Here is a 9,127-nt window from a genome sequence, read left to right on the forward strand (position 1 = left end):
TACACGTAGTTCGACTCAAACGAACACCGGAAGTTCGACAATCTAAGGGACACAACTCTTGCTTAGCTTGGTAAAGCAAAAATAAATCCGGGTGAATATGACAAGGGGTCGATATTCTAGTATCAGATCGATGTATTTGTATGTCACAGTCTTTAATTATTATAATGACATTATTTTTACTTGTTCAATTGTTTCAATTAAAAAAAAATTCTATGGCCTTTCCAAGAGAGTAATTTCCAATAGATAGTTCCGTTATTCAGGTCGGTTATAGCTGACAAAATTGTTTATTCTCGGATACAAGAGATTTAAGAAAATTTTGATTTCTATTCATTTTGTTTTATCTCACTCTTTCTTTTCAAAAGAAAAAAAACAAGATTAAAGACGCACGTTTGAGTAGTTTTTAGGTGATCATCAACTGAAGCCATAATCCTCACTTTATACACACCCAAGCTCATTAGCTTTAATCACAAATAAATTGTTTTGTAAACATTTGAAATACTTTTTCATAAACATTAACAATGTATCTCTAATTATTTATAAAAATTCTATAAAAGATAATCTTAGGTAAACACTCATGGAAATAGCATGTCATAAATCAATACAGTGGTCAGTGACCGGAAATTTAATTACACGTGTATTGTCAGATTAACTCTTTAATCCATTTAAATCCCGGAGGTCATGTTTTGACAAATGTGTATTAGTTTGAGATAAAAAAATGAATTTTGAAGGCTTTTGTTAACCTTGGGACCGTAAATTTAGTTCGACTCAACCGAAATTTCGACTCATCCAATTTCGACTCATCAGGAGTCGAATTACATACTTTTGTATGGAATAAAGTTCGGGACCACGTGAAAACTTCGACTCATCCGAAATTTCGAGTCAACCGAGTTCGAGACAACGAGAGTTAACTGTAGCAAGTTTTATCATTCTGTATTGTAGCCTTTGACTGAAATATAACTTGATGAATGATGGCTGTTTAAGGGGGCTCGCGGGTCTAAATCATTTATATAGGATTTCTCTATATTTTTCTATAAATGAACTTTATCTTATAGTTAATAGAAAAATAAAATAAAAAAGTGGGGTCACCGTTCATTTGCGCTCACAATCTGCCTTCGAAAGAAGCATACATTTTTGTAAAGGTGGTTTTTTTCTGTTGAAGTAATAGGAGAAATAAAGGTAATATCGAAATAAAAAAAAAGAAATTTATTACAGAAATCGCTAAAATTTCACAATAATTTAGTTTAAGTACAGCTTATATGGAAATTATATTAAAAAAGATAGGTCACCGATGAGTTGAAAAAGATATTTCAATTTTAGAGCCAAAAAAAGGCATTTTTCCACCAAAGGGAGATAATTTGGAACTTTTCAATGATGTATACATTTTGAAAGTCATCTGGGGCCAACAAGAATTGATTGTTTTGAATGATTTTTGTAACATATGATTAAGTAACAACTACAAAATGAAATAAATAAAATTTGTAATGAAAAACAAATGTTTGATTTTTTTCTGAAATTTTTATACCCTCGAGCCTCCTTAAAGCCAAAGACTAAGAGAGTTCATTATATTTTTCATTAATTCTTACACCCTGCTTTAACCAAAACATTTACTTCATATTTATAAGCATATATGGGACAAAGAGCCATGCATTATTGCAACCACTTTATATATTTTCATTATAGATTGTGACATGTCTTTAGATAAAATTTATCAAAAAGATATCAAACTGATGGAATCATTTTATCCATTTAGTCATAAGTTGTACATTTAAAGTTCCCAACAAAACCTATAAGACAAAGTTTTCTAGAAATTGTCCTATTCAATTATATCTGATAACCCTGCCAACCAAACTTATAGGACTTTTTGGTCCAATTTTGTCTAAAATCTTTCAAGGTATTTAACTTTTATCTATCTACCAAACCAGTGGAACTATATAGAATTTGGTCCAGAATATCCCCAATTTTTTTTTTTTTTTTTTTTATATAAAGTTGTTCCTTTCAAACCAGTAGGGCTACTTTGCCAGTGTTTCAAACAAAGGGTGTGGTTCTCCTTAGGCTTAGGTACTTGGTCTTTTTCCTAAAAAAACTGGCTGTTATGCAGGGCTTCCAAAAAAATATTTGAGCCAGCCGGACATTTTATATCTGATCCCGATTTTAATCCCTTAAAACTAAGTTACAAAAGGCAATAATGTTAATCAGATGGCCATCCCAGTGATGTCACTTTTATGACCGGAAATGTGTGGCTGTTGAAGGCAAAATGTTTGGTCAAAAAAATCCCCAATTATGTTAAAATGACCGTCTCTTAAGAAAGCCTTGAAAACAAATAAGTATATGAAACGTTTCATGCTTTGCCCAGCCGGACTTTTATCGGACATTACACAAATGTCCGGAATATATGACCGTTTTGGAAGCCTTGCTGTTATGATTAAGTCAAGATTGCTGAAATTGGTGATAAAGACCAACAAACAAAGTCAAATTTATGAGGAAAAAAAGGGGTGGGGTAATATTTTGTGAGATCTGCTTGAATTTTTTCTAGGTTTTTTTTTTTTTTTTTATTATTATTATTATTATTGTAGATGAGATATTAGTACTATGAAATAATGTATTGTTACACAAACAGCAGTTATGATTTAATGTTTGGGAAAACCACATGTGCTAATACTGCTTTGTTCTAACTTTAAAATTAATGTTTAGTAGAAACTTTAAAAACTTAATTGTGATTTTATTTATATTGTTATATTGTGTTTTTTTTTGTTTTACTTTGTTCCTCATAATTAAATTGAAGAATTTTAGATAATATTGATACTTTTTGGTTGTTCCTTGGGGCTGTTCTAGCAGAAAATGTAAGTGTGTTGATAAGAAACAATTTTCTTTTACAACTATTTGATTTTTTTGGGGGGTCACTATCTAACCAGCAACTTTACTGTGCATGAAATACTTGTTTGAGGTAAGAAGGACAAACAGTAAAGAAATAAACATATGATATTAGCCTCAGTTTAGATTACAGGGTAACGTGTGCCTCATATTTATAAAATGATGCAATGGTTCACCAATTTTTCAAGCTTTTAAGTTCATTTTAATGAAGATGTTTTTATTTATATATTTTAAATATAAAACAAAACCAAAAACACTTGTGCCATAGTTCTGTTATCTTTTTGCTTGATGTTACAAAGTAGTTGAGGACAAACTTGTGAGTGAGGGTAGGGGGTCTTGTAGTGTACATGTGAGCTTGCACACATCATCTCAAGTTCAGGATCGACTCATGATTCTTTGACCTACAATTGTGTATAACATTTAAAGGTGTAAATTATGTGTATCTTTTAGGAAATTGAATTTGTTGTCTTTCCACATGGAGCATACAGATTCTTTAGAAAAAATGAGATTGATTACCTTTATTGTTTTGCTTATTCTCTCCCTGCATACAGATCATGTATTATTTTTCTTATCTGAACTCATTTATTTTTTAATATGTTTAAATTGGTTGACTTACAAATTACAAATGGGCATTCAATTTGTGCCAACATTTTTTTCTTTTAACCAAAAAGTTTATCATTTGCATTACTTTTAAGTTATTAATGAATTGGACAAGGGATCTGTAAGCTCTAATCAGTCAGACAGTAACTAGCATTGCTGGATAATGCTGCTTATACATTATGCAAATACAGGAAATACTGATGATGACTAAAGATTATTGATAGAAGCCATTAGTCATGTTAGTCATTGTGTTTTTCTCGAGTATTTTCTATGTTTTCTCTTTCAATGTTTTTTTTTGTGTTTGATTTGAAGCAAATGCTCTTCATTAACGTAGTGGAATATGTATATCCTTTATAATTAGAGTTAGATATTTTCTATGTGTGGTCATTATTCACAATAAAAACCTTCCTTGAGCCATTACGATCAATTGTCAGTGCTAAGGTGTACTCAAATGTTATTAGGATGTATAGTGAAATGGGATAAGGGAAGCAAATGTTTTTCCAAAATATCAATATTTTTAATTCATTTTCTTTTTTTAGAATTGGCTGTTAAGGACCTGCTGATGATATTTTTAGAAATAAATATTTTATTTATATTGGATTTTTTGCCTTTTTTAGACCATGATTAAAAAACAACCAATTTGATTCTATGTTGTACATGTATGTCCAATCAATTTTGGAGGTATTTTGCTGGCTTGATATATAGTAATCAATTTTCCAGACTTATCAGTACTTCAGAGATAAAAAAAATAATCATTCTATTCATGAACATTTCAAGATATTTATCAATAAAATATATACTCAGATATTCAATTTACAAAATAATATGTATGTTTATTTGATGAAAAAAATAGCATAAATTGTGCAAGGTGCAAGGATCTAGAATCTGATTCTGTTATACAAATATCAATGATGTGACCATCTTTATCATGTCATTGTTAAAGTAATATTTTGATTTATAATAGGATTTAAACCTTTATAATTTAAAAAATTATAGTTTTCTGTTAACAGTGTAAATGAGGTATATATATATATAATTGTCATGTTTGTTAGAAATAGCTCAAAATATGTCTTGTAATTTTCTTCTATCTTATTTACTTTACAAGTTTTATTGCTGTTTTGCAGTTTTATGTGCCTTTTTATAAATTGAATTTATATATACAATTGTATGGATGTTAATATACTGTTGTTAGTAATTTAAATATTAGAATAGGTAAAACTTGTAGAGAGAAGAAATGTTTTGAATATTTATCATAAAATAATCTATTTATAGGTATTGTATTTTGAAATAGATATTTATTTATAAACTCTAGTGTCTGATGATAAAGCTGTCTTACAAAAGAAACCTTTCATGTGTTAACTTATTGTCTTGCAAGTGGATAAGCCTGTTCAGATTGTAACAACACAGTAACAGATAACTGTTGAACTCTATGAAATTTTCATTGTTGCCAAGGCAGAACTAAAGTTATTTCCAAATTCAGCAGTTCTACCTTTTCATATATATGGCAGGCCCATAGCCAGGAATTTCCAAGGGGGTGGGGGTATTTGGACTCATGAACTCGACTTTAACAGTCACAATTTGAACAGAACATTGACTTTTACAGTGCTTATTTAGTTTTAAGGGGGGGGGGGTCGTCTGAACCCCCCGAACCCCCCCCTCTGGCTACGGGTATGTATATGGTCAATATATACTTTAAAGGTTTTAGTGGTAGCCATACATCTGATGGCATTGTGTTTGTTCACAATAAATTAAATTATATGCACGTATTTGACAGAACATTAGAAAATGTTTCTTTGAACAAATCAAAGGATGGTTTAATTAATTTTTATTTAGGAATTTTACGATTTCTGAAATGACCCTAGTTTTAATGCACAGATCAAAGTATTTCTTAGATTTTATTATATGTTTCTGCGTCTATGATAGGGCATCATGTACTTTGGTCTCTCTCTGTTCATCAGGTGGTTAGTCCGTCCAGTAACAAGTTAAAGTTTTGTTTTAAGGCAGTTTACCATGAAGTGATCAGTTAAAACTTTTGTTTGCATGTTTGTTTTGATTAGAATATTTCAAATAAAACAGATTATGCAGTTCAAACAAAATATAAAATAACATTGTGCAAGTTTTAAGGTGTCAGCTTCTTGTTTTCTATAAAATTTTGATAAGGTGTGTGAATAGACTTTCAATATACTCTTAAATTATAAAATATTGCATTTTATTGCTAAAGGATCTTGTTTCTTTTGGGGGGAGGGGGAGGGGGTTATGGCAAGTAATTTTGTATAACTCATTATTATTTTTGTAATGGCATGTCACGTACCTTAATCAATATGATTGACCACTTGCAAGAACAATATATTTAACTGATAAATGTTTTCTGCTGTTTAAATCTTTGTTGTTTTATAGCTTCTATATTTGAAAATGTTGTGTATTTATTGTAAGGCCAAGTTATGAGGAAAAGAGATTTTTTAATGTAAATTTGCATTTGTTATTCTGCTATAAGTAAATTTAGAAATGATATATTACAATTAAAAAATTCACATACCTCCAGAGTTTTGGTACATATTACAATTAAAAAATTCACATACCTCCAGAGTTTTGGTACATATTACAATTAAAAAATTCACATACCTCCAGAGTTTTGGTACATATTACAATTAAAAAATTCACATACCTCCAGAGTTTTGGTACATCTAGTTCCATTTGGCAATCATCTTTATGTTCTTGTACAAAGTCAGGAATCTTGTTGATTATTGTTGCTGTTGTCTGATTGTTGTTTTTGTTGTTTATTGAGTTTGTATATCTAGTCTGGAACTAGTATTACTGTGGATAATCATTATTTATGGTGGATACCAAATGTCCTGGATTTTCATGGGTATTTGATTTGATGGTTTAGCCAAAGTCTGCATACATTCTTATAGTAAATTTGTAATTCATTTTGTACATTGGAATTTGTGGTTCCTGGGTTACCATGAAATCCATGAAATTTGTTATCTAACAATGAATCAACAGTAAAATGAAGAAGAAGAAACAAAGGGGCAATCTAAAACCATAAGTGAAACAAAACAACTTCATGGCTAACAAGAATAAGGATAAAAGACGGAATAATTCTAAAAACGGTACACAAAAAAGTAAAAATTGAGCTACTAGGACCAGAGTGAATATCGAAATGGATACATAACTGACAACCCTAATGTGTAAGTCTGTAAAACATTCTAAGGAAAGACTTCAATTTTATTTCAATTCAAATTTATCAATTTGCAATCCTGTCTCAAAATATTTGTAGTAAGCCGCTATCTTCTATCAAGGTAATCATGATAGATACAACCGGGTTATACAATGTATATACCTTATAGGGGATTATTTTCGCGGGTGTAAATTTTCGCGATTTACATTGAATAACAAATGAATAAGGTATACGAAATATTTTGGCGGTTATTATTTTGGTGGATTCAAAACTTTTATCAATACCTTTGCATGTGCACTTTTAAATTGGCGGAATTTATTTTGACAATTTTGATCTATCCGCGAAAATAAGCGAAAATTTACACCCCTCGAAAATAACATGCTATGCAGTGCAGGCACTGCAGTCATGTTTGCTATACAAAAAATGGAAATTTACAATGGTTAATTTCAAATCATCAGTCACTTGTCAAGTTTAGTTCTCAAATAATCCTCTTTGTTAATTTCTAGATGTAAATAAAGATATGAAGCAGACTTTTGGGGCCCTTTATAGCTTGCTGTTTGTTTTGAGCCAAGGCTCTGTGTTGAAGACCACACTTTGACCTATAATGGTTTACTTTTACAGCAGTTGATAGCAGAAAATACCAAAGGGATACTAGTATTCATAAACTGTTATCACAGAGATATGTCTTGCTTTTTTGTTATTTTGTTAATGCAAATATTGAAATTAAAATAGCAAAACTTTAACATGTAAGTTTTACAAATATTCAAAGTCAATAACCATGACTGAAGGTAGATGGCTAAACAATCACCATGGAAATGAGATGTGCCAATGCTTATATAACTGTATACCAAATATTGACCTACCACTACTGGTTCACCATAAACCTACCAAATCACAAACTACTACATGAAACTAAGAAAAAGTTTCAAAGTCAATAGACCATGACTGAGGAGGCGGGCCAAATTATCTCAAAGGTAAGAAATTATCCAATGCTTATACAACTGCATACCAAATATCATTGACCTACCACTAGTGGTTCCCCATAAACACCTAATCACAAACAAATACATGAAACTAAGCAAAAATTTCCTAGTCAATCGACCATGACTGAGGGACAGGGCAAGGTAATGAAATGAGCAAATGCAACTGCATTCCTAACATCTTTGACTCACCACTAGTGGTTCGTCATAAACTTGACCTAATCACAAACTAATACATTGTTGATGAGGCTGACGTCGCTGTCCTTATTGATGCCGTACACAGCATACCTATGTCTCGCTTTGACTCCTTCAAGCGAGAGATAAACTAAAAAAAACAAACAACACCACCAAATGACCTACTGCCTACAAAAAAGGAAAACAGACTGAACATTCAATTTGAAAACAAGGAAATTTGTTGTTTGTGCATGTAACAAGTCTCTCTTTATGGCCCATGAATTTCTTTGTAGTTTTTCTGGAGTATGGTTTTGCAGTGGCCTGTTTTACTGTGTAATATGTTTTGTAATTCCTGTTACTTTTTATGCCCCATTTATGGGCATTATGTTTTCTGTTCTGTGCATCCATTCATTCATCCATCCATCTTGTTCTGCTTCAGGTTAATGTTTTTGATGGAGTTGAAGTCCAATCATCTTGAAACTTAGTACATATGTTACCTATGATATGATCTTTCTTATCTTAATGCCAAATTAAGACCTTATCCCAATTTCATGGTCCACTGAACATAAAAAAATGATAGTGCAAGTGGTGCATCCGTGTACTATGGTCAGTATGGACAAATTCTTTTAACTAGATGTGTTGAGATAACATGCATGCTGACAACCTACTGCACAACTCCCAAAAAATAAAATATTGTTGATAATTCTAGACAATCTGTATCTTCCATTACAACTAATCAAAGTCAGCACAATATCTACTGGTCTTACTAGGAAAACATGATTAACTAGTGGATTTTAGAAGGATGGATCTGCAATTATTTTGTTATAAATTGGGCCTCTATATTTTTCTGTTTAACACTACTTATGTCTGGGCTTTTTATAGCCTTTTATAGGTAATGATTTTTTTCTGATTGTTGAAGACCTTACAGTGGCCCTGTGGTAGCTTATAACCACTTCATTTTAACACTAGTAGATAATTGTCTGATTGACAAACATACCAAATTTTTATTTTTATAGATAAGGGGATATTATCTTAGAAGGGGAGTTATATTGTGACTAGATAAACATAACACTGATTAAAACTAGCATTTTAATTTTTGTCAGTTATTCTGCTACAATATGTATCAGTATCACAATAAATCTTGCATAATATGTAGTTTTTGATAACTCACTGTTCATTATACATACATAAAGTAAAATCATGTATTTACAGTATACCTGGTCAGTTTTTGTGACAAAGATTAAAAGTTAAGTCAGTCTAAACACAATATACATAGATTTAATAAATAAAAGTATTCAATGCTAAATCTGTATTTCAAACTGAA

This window comes from Mytilus galloprovincialis, chromosome 8 (assembly GCF_965363235.1).
Source record: "Mytilus galloprovincialis chromosome 8, xbMytGall1.hap1.1, whole genome shotgun sequence".
Taxonomy (NCBI): Eukaryota; Metazoa; Mollusca; class Bivalvia; order Mytilida; family Mytilidae; genus Mytilus; species Mytilus galloprovincialis.